At 44.5% G+C, this 20455-nt stretch overlaps 1 protein-coding gene across 3 annotated transcripts in view; it reads right to left on the bottom strand.

Annotated features, from left to right (window-relative positions):
* Window positions 1–11995, bottom strand: part of kmt2e (lysine (K)-specific methyltransferase 2E) — a 46897-nt gene extending 34902 nt beyond the window's left edge. For all 3 annotated transcript variants that reach the window (XM_080851067.1, XM_080851069.1, XM_080851068.1), the window contains exon 1: window positions 11710–11995. The gene's annotated coding sequence lies outside the window, so the exon portion shown is untranslated. The remainder of the gene's footprint in view (window positions 1–11709) is intronic.
* Between the last annotated feature and the right edge of the window lie 8460 nt (window positions 11996–20455).

The following is a 20455-nucleotide window of genomic DNA, read 5'->3' as shown; positions in this document are numbered from 1 at the left end:
CAGTACGGGTGACAGCTAGGGACAAAACAGACGAAGATTAGGAGATGTCCCACAAGTAAGTGTGTGGTATAAAGAGAGATCAAATTATTGAAAACAACAGAGAAGAGAGAGAGATATGAGGTAGAGGAGAGTGAGTGTGTGTGTGTGTGTGTGTGTGTGTGTGTGTGTGTGTGTGTGTGTGTGTGTGTGTGTGTGCGCGCGCTGGGCAGGAGAGGAGAGGAGAGCAGTGGGACAGAGAGGGCCAGAGGCTCACTGAGACGACAGCTGCCAGATCGTGGGGTAATTAATAGAAGTGTGAGGACTGAGGACTGTGTGTGTGTGTGTGTGTGTGTGTGTGTGTGTGTGTGTGTGTGTGTGTGTTTGGACATGATGGGCAACTCAATTGGTGTGTGCAAGTCTGTGAGTGTATAGCTCAATATGCATCTGTGTGGGTAGGTGGGAAAGAAACTACAATCTGAATGTATGCATACGAGGACACTAATACGAACCTGTATATTTCTCTGTTTGTGTGTGTGCGGGTGTGTGTGTGTGTGTTTGTGTGTGTGGACATGATGGGCAACTCAATTGGTGTGTGCAAGTCCATGTGTGTGTGTGTGTGTGTGTGTGTGTGTGTGTGTGTGTGTGTACAGACTCATCCTAGGGAACTATTTTGGGGCTATAGGCCAGAACCACAATGCCAGAACCGAAACATCCATAACAATCAAACCTCAAGCTGAGGTGTGTGTGTGTGTGTGTGTGTGTGTGTGTGTGTGTGTGTGTGTGTCTTTGAGGAGACCACCAGACAATGGGGAGTGAAAGGCGAGAGACAAGGCAGCAAGGCCGTGAGCGGCTGGCTGGAAGCTTTGTGTCGTCTCTAAAGGGTCCCTGTGTTTGTGGTGGGACGCGGCCGCACGCTAAACAGACGGCTGTTTCCGTAGCAATTACACAACGAGTGAGCGAGCGAGCGAGCATTTGAGAGTGAGTGAGTGAGTCTGTGTGTCTCGGACTTGGCTAGGGAATCCTGCCGTCACTGCTCAGGAATGCACGCATGCGCACAACCTCAGTCCCCCTCCTTCACTTTACACACACACACACACACACACACACACACAAAAATCCCCTCTTTAGCCACACACAACCCTTACCCAGCCAGGCAAAAACAAATTCTTGAAGGCATATAAATATAAACATGGACACACACACACACACACACACACACACACACACACACACACACACACACACACCTGGGACTGAGAGAGAAGAGGGGGGGTGGCAGTGAGAGGGCATACAGGAGAACAGACACAGAGAGAGAGAGGAGAAGGAGGAGAAGGAGGGAGAAACAGAAACAGAGACAGAGAGAGAGAGAGGAGAAGGAGGGAGAAACAGCAGTACAGTAGAGTAGAGCATTCCTGTCTAAATCCGAGGGTGCCGAACTAGCCAGGCACCGCCCACTTCCTTTAGCAGAGCTGTCCGTCATCCAGGGAGGAGTCGCTGCCAAAAAAACACTCTCAACCTCAGCCTCTGCCTGCCCCCCTTCCTTCTTTTCCTGCTCTTGCTCTCTCTCTCGCTCCTCCCTCCCTCCCTCCCTTCCTCCCTTCCTTCCCTCTCTACACTTCCTAAATAAACCTCAGAGCACAGAGAGAGAAAGAGTGAGAGTGAGTGAGTGAGAGAGAGAGAGAAGAAGGGGAAGGCCGCAGACACGGAACCTAATTGAAAGGACGCAAGATGAGGCCATTTAAAGGGGGGGGTAGAAACCCACCTTCCACACACACAGAGGAGCCTCTTTGGAGAGGGGGTGTGAGTGAATGAGTGAATGAATGAATGTGTGAATGTGTGAGTTTGTGTGTGTGAGAGAGAGAGAGAGATAGAGATAGAGATAGAGAGAGAGAGAGAGAGAGAGGGAGGGAGGGAGGGAAGGAGGACGAAAAACAAGTGCGCATAATGAAGATAGAGTGACAGTCATGAGTTAGCTGTAGCTTGCTTCTCTCGCTTGCTTCTTCTGTGTTGTGTTTCTCCCCTCCTCTATTCAAACTCTATTGACACTACAAGGTGCTCCCCCCTTCCCTCCTCCTCCTCCTCCTCCTCCTCCGCGCTCCCTCTCTCCCTCTCTCCCTCTCCTGAATGACTGCGGGGAGCAGCAGGGAGTCTCACAAAACGATCCATCTCCCCCTGGTGCTCATGGGGGGGAGGGTGGGAGGGGGGCTGCCTGCATCCAAAAAATTCTGCATGGGGAGGGAGAGAAAGAGAGAGAGAGCAGGGACAGAGATAAGAGAAAGAGAAGAAGAAAGAGACAGCAACAGAGAGCGAGAGGAGGGAGAGAGGGAGAGAGAGAGAGAAAAGAGAGACTCTCTCCTTCCGTGCCCCCTCTCTCCCTCCCTCCTCTCTGGGCTAACACAGTGGTGTCATTGTGCGGGGGTACAGAGCTGCTCCTTTAAGGGCCGACGGGGAACGGCACGGCACGGCAGGGAAGACCCACCCGCCCCTGCCAGCGTCAGAGTGTGTGTTCTCTCTCTCTCTCCTCTCCTCTCCCCCTCTCTCTCTCTCTCTCCTCTCCTCTCCTCTCTTCCTCTTCCTCCTCCTCTCTCTCTCTCTCGCGCTCTCTCTCTCTCTCCTCGTCCCGCTCTCCCTCTTTCTCCTCTCCTCCTCCTCCCGCTCTCTCGCTCTCTCTCTCTCTCTCTCTCTCTCTCTCTCTCTCTCTCTCTCACACACACACTTGTTTGCTGCCCTCTCTCTCTCTCTCTCTCTGCCTCTTTTCTTTGGCTCTGGGCTCCTGTTTGATTTTCAACATGGAGAGAAGGGGGGAAGGAGATGGAAGGGGAGAGTGGGAGTGAGACGGGGGGGCAGGAAAGGAGGGAGGGAACGAAAGAGAGATGGAAACAGAGAAAGAGAGAGGGAGAGAGAGAGAGAGAAACAGAGAGGGATTCCAACACAAGCACTGCCTCCCGGTGCCGCCTTGACTTCACATCACTTTCACAGGCTGAGTCATTCCAGGGCTTGTAGCGTGAGAGTGTGTGTGTGTGTGTGTGTTTTTGGCTGTGTGAGTGAGCGTGCGTGCACCAATTCATTCACACACACACACATACTGGGTATAAGGAGACTAGGTGGTCAGACGCCGGGCGCCTCCAGTATAGTGGGCATAGCCGTGGCACCGTGCCAACCTCTCCCCCACCCCCTCATAAATCACCGTGCCAACACTGGCACTCTCAAGGTGAGACGCATCGGCCTTACGACCGTAACAGCGCCCAGACACAGTCAGAGAGCTGCAGGGCTGTGTGTGTGTGTGTGTGTGTATGTGTGTGTGAAAGAGGATAAGTCAAAGAATGTACACAAACACCGCCGCCATGGGAAGCACAATGGTAGCTAAAATAAGGATAGAGAGAGAGAGAGCGCTGGGTAAGGAAAGACAAATAGTAGCTCCGGCGGCCATGGCCGTGTTCTCTTCACTCAGCTGATTCCACTAACAACCAGAGGAAGACAATACTGGCCCTCGGCCAGGGAGCCCCAACCAAGATCAAAACAGAAGCATCCCTTAAAGACTACACCAGACACGGCCCACGCATTCTCTGCACCATACAACTCCAGGTCAAAGAGTTTACATAGATCCACACTAACACACACACACACATACACACATAAGTATAATGAGGTTTAGGCTAATGACCTCCTGGTCTGCTGTCTAGTCGTCTGTTTGACACAGTGAGGCCTCTGTTGCCTCTCCACCTGATAATGGCAGATCTGCAGAGCTATGGGCAGTCGGTATCAAGCCCCCCCTTCACACATGAGGAGCGAGACTAGCAGCGATGTGAGATCATGGAATGTTAATGAAATTTGGTAACTTGCGGAGATTGCATTGCCAACTGTCATTTCGCCTCAAAAGTGGGAGGGCTCCGAGTTCTCCTAATCTCAACTTTGAAGCGACGGGATTGAGGCAATTACTAATGGGAGTTTTTAGCCATTTCCAAAGGGATGTTTATTATCTTGTATATGCTAATATCAAGCTAGCTAGTCAGAAACTTTAACACCAGGAAACATACAGGGAGGAACCCTTGGCAACTGGAGCTTGGAATGCCCGCCAGCGACCAACGATTAGCTACAGAGTGATGCGATGATACGCTTTATATGTGTACGCCCTTCACTCACTCACAGCTATGGTGCTTTGACATTCTCAAATTAGATAGGGGTGAATGACAACAAACACAATCATTGATCAGGATCTGCAACTGCACTGTGTGTGTGTGTGTGTGTGTGTGTGTGTGTGTGTGTGTGTGTGTGTGTGTGTGTGTGTGTGTGTGTGTGTGTGTGTGTGGGTGTGGGTGTGTGTGAATGTGTGTGTGTGTGAATGTGTGTGTGTGTGAATGTGTGTGTGTGTGAGTGTGTGTGAGTGTGTGTGAGTGAGTGTGTGTGAGAGACTGAAATAACCAAGAGTAAAGTAGATAATGTTTCTCTGGGCCCATCTGGATATGGAGGCCCTGAAGCGCTCTTGTGTTTGTAAGGGTACCACACACACATCCGGAGAGCGAGATGGAAAGAAACAGGCCAGAAACGAGAGCAGATGAAAGGGCCATGGGACGGGGGGCTGGGTGGGTGCTGGATGGGTGGGTGATCATTACGCCCTGCCAATGCCAGCCTGGAGACCACTCAGGGTCCATTAACACTCTCATACGTGATCGATGTCGCGCCCGCTTCTGCCGGCTCCCAGTGTCATGGGGGACAACATGGCAGTTCTGTGATGGTGAAGAAGGTTTCCATTCCAAACAGGAAGTGGCAACTGCAGCCATGGCGATGGCGTCTGCGCCGGTTAATTGCGTGGCAAGGCCACCTGTCGGCAAAGCTGGAGCACAGGGCTGCCAGAGGGATCGCTTACACCGCCGGAAAGGCACAAAAAACGGTTACCTGAGCCCTCGCTACCTACAGTACCAGTCAAAACTTTGGACACACCTTTAATTTTTTTGAAAAGTGTTTTCTTTACTTTTATTATTTTCTACATTGTAGATTAATACTGCAAAAGAACACATATGGAATGATGTACTAAACAAAAAAAGGGTTATCTACCATGTAGAAAATAAGTAAAGTAAAGAAATAACTTCTCTAAAAATTAGCAGGTGTGTCCAACCACCACCTCCACATCATGCGCCTCACGGGGGGATAGCCTTCCTGCACATACCCTGACGCACTTCATAAAAGCCAGCAAACTGGGCCACAAGGTGACACTTCCAACACAGGTGCCATAAGTGTTTCTCAGGGCAGAGACTCAAACAGAACAAAACTTGCTCCTCTCTCACTCACACTCACACACACCTTACTCTCCCTCATCTATCTTGCTTACTTGGTGTGTGTGTATGCCATGGCGAGTGCATGCTGCCAGTAGGCCAGGGGTTTCGCCATCTCAGACTGTGGAGAGAGGAAGTGCAGGGGTGGGGCCGGGCGCAAACAGGAAGTGACAAACTGTGCAGCAGCACCAGCAGCAGCAGCAGCAGCAGCCTGAGCAGAAACATGAGGTCACAGAAGTTCCCTCAGCCTCAGATAGAGCAGATATGAGCAACCAAGGTGAAGTAAACTCTAACCAGTTTTGACAAGCTCAATCAGAGCGTGCTGCTGTGGCTATCTCTTCCTCTCAGAAATGCGTTTTCTGATATAAAAAACAATCATGTTTGAAATATTCTGCACTAGTGCAACAGGTATTGGTAGCAGCACGTGACGTGCATTATTATTACAGAGCTGTTATCCTCTTCGTGACCACCAGCATCACACTTGATTTCACTGATTATTGAACTTCTGAAAACCAGCATCATTGTATTTGTCTGAAAAGTATTCAACCTGGTATTAAATCCCCTGTGAAATACACAGAGTCCAATTAGCTGAACTCAGTGTGTGTGCGTGTGTGTGTTTGATGTGTGATGAAAAAAAAAAGAGGTGAGCCACCTGCCGCTCTTGTTCTTTGCTTCTCTCTCTCTCTCCTCTTTCTTTCAGTCTCTCTCTCTCCCTCCCTCCCTCCCTCCCTCCCTCAACCTCTGTCGCCACTCTAGCCTAGGCCGGAGCGGTGGCACACCTCTCCGTGTCTCTGTCAACACAGAGAGCAAACACAACACACACACACACACACTCCTCTCTGTCAGAGCCTGGGCAACATCACACACACACAGCTATTTACTGCAGGGGCCCTGGGTCCACAGAGAATGGCTACCAGGTTAGAACCACTGACAAACTCGTCTTCTCTCTACTGCAGGGAGAGGGCTTTGAGGGGGGGAGAGATAGAAGGGGGGAGTGGAAAAAAAAAAAGAGGGAGAATCTCACTTGCCCATGTCATTAGACTGTGATTAGCACCAGAGCCGATGAGTTATCCCATCCTCTATTTATATTGCTCTGGTCGACACAAAATGGAGACAGTTCAGCATTGCAGTTCAGAGAGACAAACACACACACACACACAGACACACACACACACACACACACACACAGACATACACAAACACAGAGAAGAAAAAAGAAAAGAAAGAAAAGGGGGGAGAGAGAGAGAGACGGAAGAGGCATGGTCTGTAGATGATCACTCTGTGCTTACAATACAGGCCTCTCTTCAAACATCCAAACTGCAGGCCCCAGTCTGACTGAGAAACTACTCCAAACACAAAGAACGAGACGGGGAGAAAGAGAGAGCGAGAGAGAAGGGGAGGAAAAAAAGAAAAAAGAGTGCGAGGGGAGAGCGTGCAAAGAGACAGGACGCAGCTGCACGAAGGCACTACGATAAAACCCCAAGACATGCCGGCTGGTCCCTGCTGACTGCCAGTGCCACTAGGGCAGACCTGTCTGCAGCCTTTGTTTTTGGGCTAGCATGCTAACTTAGCATACATCGATTGTGATTTGGATAGATGCGGTATGTCTCTGCCGCCAAACATTCAAGACAGGTGATTGGTATGTAGGTACAAAGGTGATCAAGGGCCCTGAATCAAGTCTGGCGACATTTTTTAAATGAAATCAAAGTATTGGCTCAGGTTTACCTGCACTGGATTAAGTATACACTGGAAGGTGCTAAAATCACATTTGTAGCTAAGCAGCAAAATAAAACAATGCAGGGCAACTGTTTGTTTCAACATTTTGAGAAGAGGGCAGCTGCCAATACTGGCACAAACATTCTTGTAGCTAGGAATTCAGATAATCTCTCTACCCTGCTGAAAAATGCTGGGCTTTGAAAACCAGCCTGAGACCATAGAACAAAACCGAAGCCAACACCTGAGTGCTAAGCTGTCCTTTCCCACAGACGCCGACACTGGCCCTCATGCAGAGCGGGAGGTCGTTCAGGAAGCGGAGTGCATCCTTAATTGTCGTCATTTGTGCCCTGTGGCCTAGTGTTCCACCCTTGAAGTGCAAAGGGTGGGTGGGACTAGAATGGGATTCCTTAAAACGTATTGCTCATTTCTCTGCTGGTGGGGGGGGTCTAGTCCCCCCCCTTCTATGCCCCCCCCCCCCCCCCTAATATGCTCCCTCCCAAACAGTGAGAGGAACAGTGACCACTGGGTTTCTACTAGTCATTTCACCAAGGCATGCATCTTGGGCTGGCATCTGGTCAGAATGTGTGTGTGTGTGTCAGTGTGTGTGTGTGTGTGTGTGTGTGTGTGTGTGTCAGTGTGTGTGTGTGTGTGTGTGTGTGTGTGTGTGTGTGTGTGTGTGTGTGTGGTGGCAGAGGAGAGAGGAGGGAGTGTATGGAGGGCAGGGGGTCTTTGTCAATGTCAAAGGGGAAGGTCCCAGACACAGCTGTTGTTTCAGACACTGACCCTTCCAAACACACCCTCTTTGCCTCCTTCAACTGCCCATTAAAATGGCAGGAGGGGACACATGGTGATCTTTAATGAGTATGGCCAGGCCAATTCTGGCATTTTACTTCATAAACAGAGTGTGGCTGAGGATGAGGAGGAGGAGGGGAGTAAATGCCTGTGAATGAGGATTCTCGATCAGCAAATTAAAATGAGACTCATGGGCAGAGGCTGGGGGAGGTGGGCTGCCCATCTCATGACGTGGATATGTACCAAGTGGTCGTAGAGATATCAGCCTTGGCCTTGCCACATACAGGATGATATTGAACAGCACATGGCATGTTCGCCATTTTCAACCCATAAAATGCAGACTTCAATAACAATGGGGATTTTGTCAATATCAACATCAGCATTGATGTGTTTCATTACAGTTCAGTCATACAATTTCACTTACAGCAAAGGGTGCACTTACAGTTAAACATCAGGTGAAATGTAAAAAAGGGGGGACTGAAATCTCAAGGAGCTTGTGTAAAGCAACAGATGCAAAGACAACAAAAAAAACCTCCCTGCTAAGTACCGGAGTCCCTGAGCAGTATAAGTCTCACAGGAAAATCCCACTCTGGTGTTTCTGGCGTGGTTATTCACAGCCCCAGTTCTATTCCCCTATCAAATAAATAACAGTGAATCGCAACCACTGCCCAGTGACTTATGGCCACGTCCCTCCTGAAACAATATGACCTTTCTGTAGCATCACACCCTAATCATTAGCTAGCATTACGTTCCATTCGCACGATTAAATCTTCAATGTCTTTGGGTAACGTGTTCCACCATCCCACTGGTGTTCCCTCTGCTTTGATAAAAGAGAGGCTAGTAATCATGAGATGAGAAAATGACACGGCTTGGCTGCCTTTTTCCACAAGTGGCCAGTCAGAACCAGCACAGATGTCCCATGTGGTTAGATACAGACAGGGGTGAGCCCAAACTTTATAGCACTTTGTGGATGAAAAATACCTGCAAAGGCAGACTGCTTGAGGTGGCAGGGAAATCTCACTTGAAAGTAATTGCTTGGTAACATAACAGTGTGCATGTACACAACTCAACATAGCCACCTATGGTTTTGAGTTGCATTTCTAGCTAGGTCTTGCTGTTAAAGATTACAGTAAGCATTCTATTGTTCTTTCTACAAAGGCACTGCATATATTATCCTTTTACATAACAGCAGTAAGTGACAACTTACCAAAAAGTGGAGTCAGATTTAACGCTGCGAAATAATTCTCATCAATTACACAACCTTAACAAGCGAAAAGGCCAAACGTCAAGTAAAAACATTATTAATTCTTCCGGACTATTTTTGAGTCTCTAAAACAGTTATGAGCACATTTGTTCAAAAATAATTTTTTAACCCCGCGGCTGTTAAACCTAGCAATCATTAGTGATATGATGGGCTTTCATGGCGCAATGATATCTGCCCAGTATGTTTGGCCTCTGGAAAGCTGTGCAATTGAACCTTGCTAAATCCATGTATGTACCTTACTAAACTTTGCGGCCATCTTTTATTGTAAATACATGGTTCACATTACGATCACTTGTGTTGACAACCAGCGCAACTGTCTCTCAAATGCAAGGTATATAAATCGTTTTGTGATTATTTTTGGCTGCCAGAATTGTGTAGTTTCTTGTCCGTGAGTGTGTTGGCGCTGCAGTCATCTCGACCGATAGGGGTGTGGAGGGATGAATATATTAAATTACCACAACACCAACCCTTACCCGCCGCCATTTTCATAGCGCTTTACTAAGGACAGACAGAAAATCCGTGGTCAGGGATTCCTCGTCAACAGAAGGAAATAACACCGAAAACAATGCATCGCCCGTTTCATACATTAATCCTTAAGTATCAATTTGTCCAATACCGTCTCTGTGTTTGTAACCTTATCTGTTTATTATAAAATGGCTTCATTGCAAATTAAGTCGTCGTTGCTAGCAAGCATTTGTTAGCTAAGCTTGCAAACATTTGTGTTAGCTAACGCCAACATTATTCATCCAGCAATCGTCTGCTAAGTGACTAACGTTAATGGTTTCGGAGGCCGTTTTTTTGCCAGAGGTTCACCGATAAATGAACAGGTTACCTAACAATGTACATTCGGCATATTTAGAAGAACTACCTTGATTTCATCCTTACAATATGTTAGCTACCTTATTGTAAGCGAACACCAGTTACTTAACACATGGCGATTGTAAGCTACAGGCTGTGTTCTACATCGAATGAAAAGGGTTACTTGGCCAGCTAACCTCATCTACTAGGTATGCGAACGTGGACTGTTAGCGTGATCGTATTCTAGCAGGCTAGTTGGTGAACGTTAGCCAATGACTGACGTCTTATCCTACACAAGCCGAACAGCTTGATGATAAAAGCAAACTCAATAGTGTATTTCCATTTATGTAGCAAACTATAATCCTCGAACTTAATTAAAGTAAATCTACGATTATGATCGGATGCAGAGAGATACAGTCATGTTTAGGATAACTTTCAAACGACCAACATTAACCTATGTAACATAGCTGGCCGAACTTCGATAAGCAAAGAGCGGTACATTTACACTGGCTAGCTTCTAAAGCGAGCTGTATTAGCTCACGCATGAATACGATGGTAAACTGATCGGCTACATTGTGTCATACGAGGTTAGATACTGTACTCCCTCATATTAAGACCGTCCCCTCCCCCATGGTTGCAGCAGTTCAGTGACATACACTCTGAATCTAAATTAAGGACTGAATTGTACTTTGTTAGCCAGCTCACTCGTTTTAAATACAGCAGAGTATATGTTAGATGGCAAGCTAGCCACCTATTTATGTTCGCTTTTTATACTAATAAACGTTAATGGTAATGTAACTGTTCTTTAGTCAAGACCGTGTTAGTCCACCATTGTCGAGAATTTCAATGTAACGTACCGCAAATCGGTCTTACGGCAGTGTTTGCACTACGCAGTTGTGATCAAAAGTGGTATAATCCATCGCACATTAGCCATAACTTAGCTTATTTTAGCATTACACATGGAGATGGACCGTATGATATTGCACTGTTGTAATTTGACGTATAAAGGCCTATACATAGTCCATTGAGGCTTTCCTCCGTAGAGCTTTTTGGTGAGCCCGCACCTGCGAATCTCTAACGGAAATAAACAGCATTGCTTCCCCTCCTAACGTACAGGTAACGTTGGCTAACGTTAATCTAGACATGAATTCTAAAATGTATTATAACCAACGAGGCAAGTGACAGTATTGTTATCACAGTGCAACATTACCTATTTTTGCGGTTTCAATACAGGAACGTTTCTATGCTATAGGTCTAGATCCAATTGGCGGGTTTAACTATATCTGTTGTTAGCCGAATAGCTAAATAACAATATCGGGTTAGGTCGCAACGTAGCTTGCTAAATTAGCATTAGCGCTAGCCAAGTCTCAATCAGTGCTAAAGCATCAGTGGGGCTAATAATTGGTTTCACAAAGCCAGTATTCACGCCTCGATTAAATGAATCCATAACAGACCAGTAGCCTTCTTCGTTATCACAACGCAAATACTTGCTGGTAAACAAAGTACGAAAATAGACACCATTCGTGTATCTCTACCTTACCAACATAGCTAGCAAACTAGCTTTCCCACAACCAAGCTAGCTAGCAAGCTAAATTTAAATGCGCTGTTCCATCACCAGCTTGCTAGCGTGGCGTATACAAATAGAACAAGTGGTTATCATTTAAACTATAAACAAAATGTGCGACTACAGCTTTACAACACCCTCTTGACAAGAAAGGAACTTAGCTTTAGTATTAAAATTAACATCCGGCTAATTCTTACATGCCCTTAGCTAGCATCCACAGCCATGAGACATCAAGCAAGCTGACGTGAAGCTACATGAAGAGATGTTATGATGGAATCAACTAACGCTACAGTAATAAAGTGTAATTTTGACAGCGAACTTACCGTTAATGTCCACTATAATTGCTCTGAATGAAGAAACAGGGGACCCGGGTGAGACCCCCGCCGCCCGTGACTCCACACAACCAAAACAATACTTCGGTCTCCACTGCGGATCTATAACAGTGGTTTTAAAATGTTGAATCTCGCAACACACCTCTTGTAAAACCCTATGTACTCCTTCTTCTATTATTACAGCTGTGATCACAACCTAATGTACAGTTTTAATTCAGTTAAAACTGTTTTAATACTGCCCTACCTACGCTGACTTGTAGGAAACTAGATCCCTCTACCCCTGTCTCTTTTCCCTTTGCAAAAATGGCGGCGCTGGTAGAACTGCCGTGACTCCGCCTCCCCCCACGACTCCCTCCTCCCTGTCAACGCGAACCCCGCCCCCACATCTTGCGGGTTCACCCACCAAGCATTACAGGGGCATTGGGGACGACGACGAGGAGAGTTCATTCACGGCAAATTTGTAGGCTACGGTTTTTTTAAAACGTGTGTTATCGTCCTTCTGTTCTCAACAATTGCTCTGAAAACATAGAAAGGCTGACTCAAAAATTACACATCGTGTCTGTTATAACTATATATTTGGAAACATTTCTCTGAATACACAGACAGCCATTTTTTGCTAAGGTTTGACTCACTTTGTCCACAGAAAAATGTCATTAAAGTACTTGTCAGCTAAGCATGAGGAATCTTATTCTGCAAAAAATACCAGTGAAGACCTGTGCACGGTTAGTTAACATCTCGTTAGAAGGACGTGTATGGTTTAGCATTTAATACCTCGTTAGAAGAACTTTTAGGGTTTAGTATTAAACTTTCTTTAATTGATGGTAAGTTTTTCGCCTATGAGAAGTAAGTGACTGATGACAGTCCAAGCAAGGCTAATAGAACTGAAAATGAGACGCCAAATCTGCTTTCCAATGCGATGGGAGACTGCAAATCTGTATTACGTAACAACCTTACACAATCGTAGTGCTTACTTGATAAAGGTAGGTGGAGATTAAAATACACCGGCCAGATCGCTCAATTCAAACATCTGCAGGTGGTTTCTAATGCTTTTGTCAAAATATGCTGTCCTATAAAGAGTTCAGGTCAAAATTACGGGCTTAGTGGAAAAATAGCTAATTTAATATAAATTGTAAGGAACTGAACTGCGCCGACATTATGAACAGATAAGTCTGTTGTGGGATTATCACGGAAATATTTATGTGAATGTCCTCGAATTATGAAGTAATCGTTACATTGGGCCTACCCTAGGATTCATAAAAGACAACATTTTGCAGTCTGTCGATTGTATTAGAGTGAACAGACGGCTTTAAGCTCTCCAATCCTATTCCCATTTCAGATACAACTACCCTCCCCCACACGCAGGCATTGATTTGGTCAAACCGCATCCTCTTGCGCACGCGCTCTCTATTGTAGGTTCTCAAATTTGCCATGCCAGTAAGCGTTGGGAACCGTACACGGCACTCTTTCTTTGGTAGGAGACGACAGACGAGGAGTTGGTAGCCTATCTTTCGTGGAATTCTGTGCTGGAAGGATTGACAATCTTTTTAGAGACACTACATGCACCTCACTTCAGGGTTACTGTCATTTATTCTCAGAAGATGCGACACAATAGATACGCAAACACTGAACGTGTAGGTTGCGTTTTTTTCTTTTCTTTCAATGTTGTAGGAGGCCATAGCACTTTGTGAGCAAGAAATTATGATACAGTGGTGCGTTTTAGCGGTTTGAAACAATATAACCTTGGCGTGTTTTTCCAAGCAGTTGTATCAAAATGGCGATTTTCCTCTTCAAGAACCCCTCCCTCGAAAAATTCGAATGACAGTGCCCTTGTCCAATAGCTCACGCAATGTACCGTTTCGGCTCATTTGGTTTGCCTGCGATGACATCATTCTACAGGCAGATGTAGGCGGGCTTTCAACTGAGCTGTGAGGGGAGAGCGGCGCAACCGGAGATTCAGCAAGCAAGGTCTCTGACGCCATTAGAGGACTCTTGATTATATTCATATTTAGCGTCAAAGCGTGTACTAATATGAAGTATTCTTTCTTGGTTATCACTTGCGCGTTTGTGCATCAGCTATTTGGCCGATTGTATATGGGTTGCTGAAATTATTATTCGGTTTTTCGAGGTCTCAGTTCATCTATAAGATGGCGTCCGACCTCTCTCTTTGACAAAGCTCGCAGTCAGGGGCGGGACCGGGCGCACTCCCGAGTCAAACATGGCGTTAAGTAATCGGAAAGGAGGGTGTTTCCTGTTTTGGTGTTTTTCAGCGATCAAGACATAAAGAAATGTCTAACGAGTCGACGCCAGCCCGTCTTGTTCACAGCTTCTTGGTTAGCCTGTGTCTATTATATAATTAGGACATTCTAATGTTTAACAAAGTTGCATATCCCATGAGATTCGAGATGTTATTGGTAGTTTAACAATTATAACCGCATGTCTTCAACTGCATGATATGGATCTCAGCTGGAATGTCAAGCCTTCGCTGAGCTGTCAATATTCATGTAAATAATTTCAGTGTTAGGCTATACGTCAACGCTTTTCTCATGGTCTAAATTGAAATATCGGTCAATATTTATCTAGGCACGGTGTAACGTAGGCTATTGTTGGATTACGTAAATCATGGAAAGTTGTCTGATTTCTTAAGGGTAAGTTAGCCTAGTGTCCGGTGCTTGGTCCTTGCCGCGTTGCATGTCCGCCATGTTGTCCTCTTAGACAGCACTCGGTGCCCGGTTTGTAAATGGCGCAGAAGCTTTCACTTACAGAGCGGCCTGGCATCATTGAGTGCCCTAGGACCATCTTGTCGAAACGAAAATATGGCGCGTTACGAAATAAATGTTTTACTCGGCCACAATGTTACAACTTCTATGTCAGTGTTGCAGCCTGTATTTATCGCTGGCTTTTACTTCAGGTTAATCAGCACAGCTGAATTCTGTTGTAGGCGGTTTGGGTTCCTTGACCTGTATAGGACAAACATGAAGGCCATCACACCCAGCTGGCGTTGGTGAAGTTGAACTTAAACTTGCTCCACTCTTTGCGTCTCTTCTGAATTCACAAGATTACCAGCATCCTCACTTGTCTGAACGCCTACGTTGCTTTTGTGATCTGATATAAGGTGAGACAAATTGGATGAGTTTAAGGCCTGTGCATCTTACAGCATGTGACACAGCAGGCCTAAAACATGACCGTGACCCTCTGAAAATGGCCTTTGTTCTGAGTGGCCAAGTTAGTGGTGCAGAACAGTATACAAAAATACACAATAGAATTCACGTACGCTCCCTAATCCAAAAGAATGCCTTTCTATTGGTCTACTATTATGAATGGTTGAGATTGTGCTGAAACATTTGAAGCTTTGAGGTTTGAGCTGTCGAGGAGTTGCGTTTTGTGCATATGATGCTATGATGAGGCACGTTTTTCCATCAGTTCTCTTCTGCATTCTGTACAACCTGAATCAAGTTTCATGGTCAGGAGATTTTGGAAAAACATTGTCCTTACATTTGTTATTACTTTGTTTGTACTTTATTATACTAGGCCCAGAGGCAGTTGTATATTTGACAACTAGAACTTCAAAGTTTGTGCAGGTGATTGTCCTTTACCATAGAAATAAACACTACTTCTATGGTCCTTTACAAGGAACTGCTCATGTACTTCAAGGCATATGCTTCAAGGCCTACAGTCCTGGTTAATATCACAACACTGACCCCTAGTGTCCTTGAAAGGAACTCCAAAGTTCACAATTTTAGTAGCTGTGGTTTTTGTTCTCATAGTAAACTAATGAAAATATAATTTGCTGATTTTAAAGCAGCAATATGGCTTTCTATTCCAAAACTAATAAGCTAACTACATAAAAGGCATGAAAAAACCTTGCAAACCCCAACAATAGCCCAGTTGACACGGAAACTACTGAAAGTAGCTTGCTAACAATCTTAACTCTAGTCTTTTGGCAGTATAGCTGGCAATGTCATGCTGTGAAAGCTTTTCTTCCATAATTGCAGGGTGTTCCAAAACGGCACAAAGAACTACTTAGGCCATATCCTGGAGGGCTAGTGAGAAAGACACAGGTGTTTATCTGTCCTTCACATGACCATATGCTATCAAATTGAATCTGAGGATGGTACCAAAGCTAGTTGCCTCTAAAACCATACCTAGTGTTACTCTAACATGGCAAAGAGCTTAATGGTAACTTGCATTATTTACTCTCCATCAGACAGACATGTAGTAATGACCTTTTGGATTTGTATATGAATAAATGAATAAACAAACATTGACACGCCTCTTTTTACTTTTTTGCTAATTTCTTTTGCAAACTTGCCGTTGATATTCACTTTCTGGTTAGACTATATCAGTTTTCCCTCTCCCTTTTTCAATCTGAAGTTAATGACTAGGGTAAATAATCAATAAACAATCATCTCAGTGTGGAGCAGTTATGTCTGTATTGATTCAAAATGTACAGTAAAACACGTGTTGCTCTTCAACTACAACAAGGGCTCAAGACAATGTTGAGTGTGTGGATGACACACATCAGATAATTTACTTTTTAGTCTTTAGTGGGACAGAAGTATCTTTTCTAGTAGGCCTACAAGTTCTGAAAAATTGGATTCACCTTATCATACCAGCATTCACTTGATGGCAGTATGTGAAAACATTATTTGGACCTCTCCATATGAATTGCTTGTCTGAAATCATATTTTTTGTATCATCGTGCATCTCAGTGGCACCCTAGTATCTGCTTTTTACATACTATTACTGAGAAGTAGGGCTGCTCCTGCACAATGATACAACATGGATCAAGCTGGTGGACTGATTTCGCAACATAACTGGAACCAGGTGAAATGTGGCTCACTTACATGCTAGTGTTCTATGCATTCATCTCATCAAACAACACTGAAACTCACTGCCTTGAATGAGGAACAAACTTTAACAATGTACTTGTACTTTGCTTGACGTCCACTAGGTGGCAGTATGGTGTGCATGTGCATGATTTTAAATTGAAACATTGTTCTATTTAGTTTAACACAGATATTAATGAAAGGAAATTGAGTTTGATACACTTCTTACATAAACACCGCTTAATGTTGTGGCCCAGTGCTATTCATTTTGGTGTGGGTGCTGGACTGTGCTCCATTTCGTCAACAGATTTAGCAGTGATATTTTGTATTAAAGGCACCCAGTGCAACTTTCGAGGCTTAAAAATAAACATTCAATTTCTAGTCTTTTTTACATAGTAAGTTTCAATAACTCCATACCATTACATACCGACATTCAAGCAGCAAAGATGAGACGTCGTTGTGTGGTGAGAACTGATAGAAAATCGATAACAACAACAATCGCCGCCATTTTCTTTATTTTTTGTAACCTACAATAAATAAAGCAGGCTTCCAGTCAATGGAAAAATGGCTTCTCCCCACCGGCGATTGTTGTTGTTTACGATTTTCTATCAGTTCTCACCACACAACGACGTCTCATCTTTGCTCCTTGAATGTCGATATGTAATGGTATGGAGTTATTGAAACTTACTACGTGTAAAAAAGACTAGAAATTGAATGTTTATTTTTCATTGAATGTTTACATAAAGTTGCACTGGGTGCCTTTAAATAGCAGCTCAACCAGGGTCAGTGCCAGCTGTGTTTGAGGCCTGTTGTCCTTCCTTCCCCGTGCCTATGATAAGAATCAGACCAAGGCCAGTATGGTCTTGCGCTTGCATTCTTCTGCCAAGTGTTTCTGGTGGTCATGACCCACACTGTCCTGACTTTTTTTTTTTAAGCGCTTATCAGCACTTCCTTCCAACCTCACCTTTTTACTGGGAGTTCAAAGGTTTAGGCGGTCATGTTTGAGGAGAGTAGATGCATGCCGGGTCACGTTCAACTACCTCTGTATTTGCCCATATCTTGGCATTGGTGTGGTATACGGGACTATTTCCAAGGGAGTCTTTTTTTCTCGGACAGAAATGCATGCAGGTCTTATCGGACAGGTAATAAATGGAAACAAAATAAGCCACATTTTTCCTGAGCATATAATATATGAGAACTGCCCCAGCAGTGACATATCCAGTGACTGTCCCCTACATCATGCAGACTCTCACCACAAGATTGCTTTTTTCCAGAGGGATTTCACTCGGTGTGCAGCCAGACAGGCAGATAGTATTTAGAAGTGATGCCAAAGGAGCCATGGTGGCAGGCAGTTAACTCCACTCTGTTACATATGCCAGCTAGCAACACATTGTACTAATTTTCCAGCAAATGGACTACTCTAATTTTATAGCAGTTTATTGTGAGTTACAAGGTGGTCTGAAATGTTTATTGCTGGTTCACTACAACCTTACAGAGCCAACAGCTAATTTAATTGCAGTGACAGACTTGCTGTGATGCTTAGGCTGTTTTTGTTCTACTTGCTGAACGGCTTATTTTCTTATTCCTGCGATGTCCTACAGTCAGGCCAGGTTACGATCAAATCCATTGTAGCGAACTTGCAGTAACCAAACAATTCCGATAGAGGGCACTCCCAGTTCACCAAACAACCTCAGTTCACTTCAAGGCAGAGTCAACTCTTTTTTATATTTGTGGCTTTGTCACAGTATAATGTTTAAGGTATTAGTCATTAAAGTAATATTCTTTTACGGAGAGAATTGAAGCTATATATGTCGAATGGACATTGTTTTTTAGCAGAGACAAACAATCTGAGGTTTGAAGCAAACCTAAAATAATCTGTTGAAGTGTTTGCAAATCTTACATGCGTTCTCTGCCTGTGACATTTAGTTATTGTGTTTTTCTTTCATCATTTGCCATTCCAAGTGTCACACTGAACAAAATATATGAGATGTTTGGGGTGTGGACAGAACTGAGGACAGAACACAGCTTTCATCTTGAGCATTGCATAATAAAACATCACAACCCTATTGACTTCAGACAAAACATGTTGCAGTCATTACAACACAGTTGTATTAAGTGATACTTCACTTAGATCTCAAAACACACTGCATGAATTGGTCAGTTTCTTGGATTAAATGTCATCTATTGGTGATCCCCGCACAAATCTTGTCCTCTCTATAATTATACCAATTTAAACCTGTTTTTTCCCCCCCTTTGTTGTTTGTCTTAACTGTTGCCACAATAGTGACTACGCATGAGGTTTGGCCTGAATCCTGACCATTCCTACCAGGGTTTGTACAGCGCTGTTGTTTATACGTTGAAATGCGATGTCTAATATACAGTTTGATAAAGAGAGGAGAGTGTGTTGTTCTATTAGCATTATGAACATGCCGTATGACGACTGGATGAGGTATGAGGATTAATAAACTGTTGATGTGCTTTCAAACACACCCGTGAAGGTTTCTGGATTCGGTTCCAACAAGTTTGCTCCCAAAATACTTTCACCAGTCAGCGAGCGACACATGGAGGCCAGGCCGGCAGCAGGAGCGTCTAACGGAGGGCAAACGATGTAGCCATCTCATAACAACCATCCAGCAGGCAGGCAGACATTCTCCTGTTTGAGCCCTGCTCACCTCATGTTCAACAGGTGCTCCCAATTATGTCATGTGTATGGTAGTGTGGAGTTATGAGTATGAGTGCATACCTGAGTCGCGAGCCTGAAGCAACAGCACTGTAAATCTCCTCCCCGGTGTCTTTTGAACGCCGCCTTCTTTGAGAGTTATGAGGTTCTTATTTTCTAATACCTGCACAGAAACCTTCACCCGGGGTCACTGCGATACGCAGAGCCGTTCACCAGGCACAATACCCCACAAACAGCTTTTGGCACAAGCTCAAGGTGTACCACTAAGCAGAGCTTTGATTTCCAGCTTGATGTTGTGTAGCACTACTTGTTATCAGAGTAATTGAGAAGATGAGCTTGAAAAAAAAAAAAAAAAATCTTTTTGTCAAGACATTAACCTTTTCCCTTTATAGTCCAACTTCCACGCTATTGCTACTTACTGGTATCAGCCAGAAAGTGTTCTCAAGAATACATGTGGTGCAAATTATTCCAGAGGAACAGAGCTGGAGGCTGAGCTCACATGTGCCATTGATTTGGATCAGTGAAAAGTGGTAATGAAAAATATAAATGACAGAAGCCAGTGGGTATGTAAACATTGAATGTGTTTGACTAACTCCATCTTGTCATCTTAATGAAATAAACTGAGACCTTGTTAATATCTAGTATCTTGCTGCTTACCTGGCAGGGGTCAATGTGTTGCAAACACTGTCTTTAGATCATCTCACACTGGACAATCTATCCCCTCTCACTCAGGAAACATGATCAATACTTACACTCGCAAGAAGGAATCTACAAATACTCCAAACCCTCTTGACATTGTGATGAGACTTGACATCTGTGTCTTAAATACGAGTTTAAGAAAGAAGACCTATTGTGAAGGCAACTGTGGTCCTCTTTGACCTGCACAATTGAACTAACGAATGTGTCCCTAAACACTGACTGATAGGGCCAGTTTCGGACTATACAACTTTCAATCTTTAAGGCAATACAAACAGTGATGTAATGTAACCAATAAGGATAATGCAATATATTGTAATCCCTATGTGTAATTCATTTTATTTACCAGATTAGTTCAGTACTAATTCAAAGTCAAAGCCAAAGTCAAAGTAGCTTTATTGTCAATTTCTTCACATGTCAAGACATACAACGGAATCGATAGGACGTTTCCCACTCTCCCACGATGAAACATATAAAGTGCACAGGCACAGCAGATAAGACAAGTCATTTCCTACTAAGTAAAACATACAGATAC

The sequence above is a fragment of the Sprattus sprattus genome (genome assembly GCF_963457725.1).
Source record: "Sprattus sprattus genome assembly, chromosome: 14".
NCBI classification, from domain to species: domain Eukaryota; kingdom Metazoa; phylum Chordata; class Actinopteri; order Clupeiformes; family Clupeidae; genus Sprattus; species Sprattus sprattus.
This window is presented reverse-complemented; position numbering and strand designations above follow the sequence as displayed.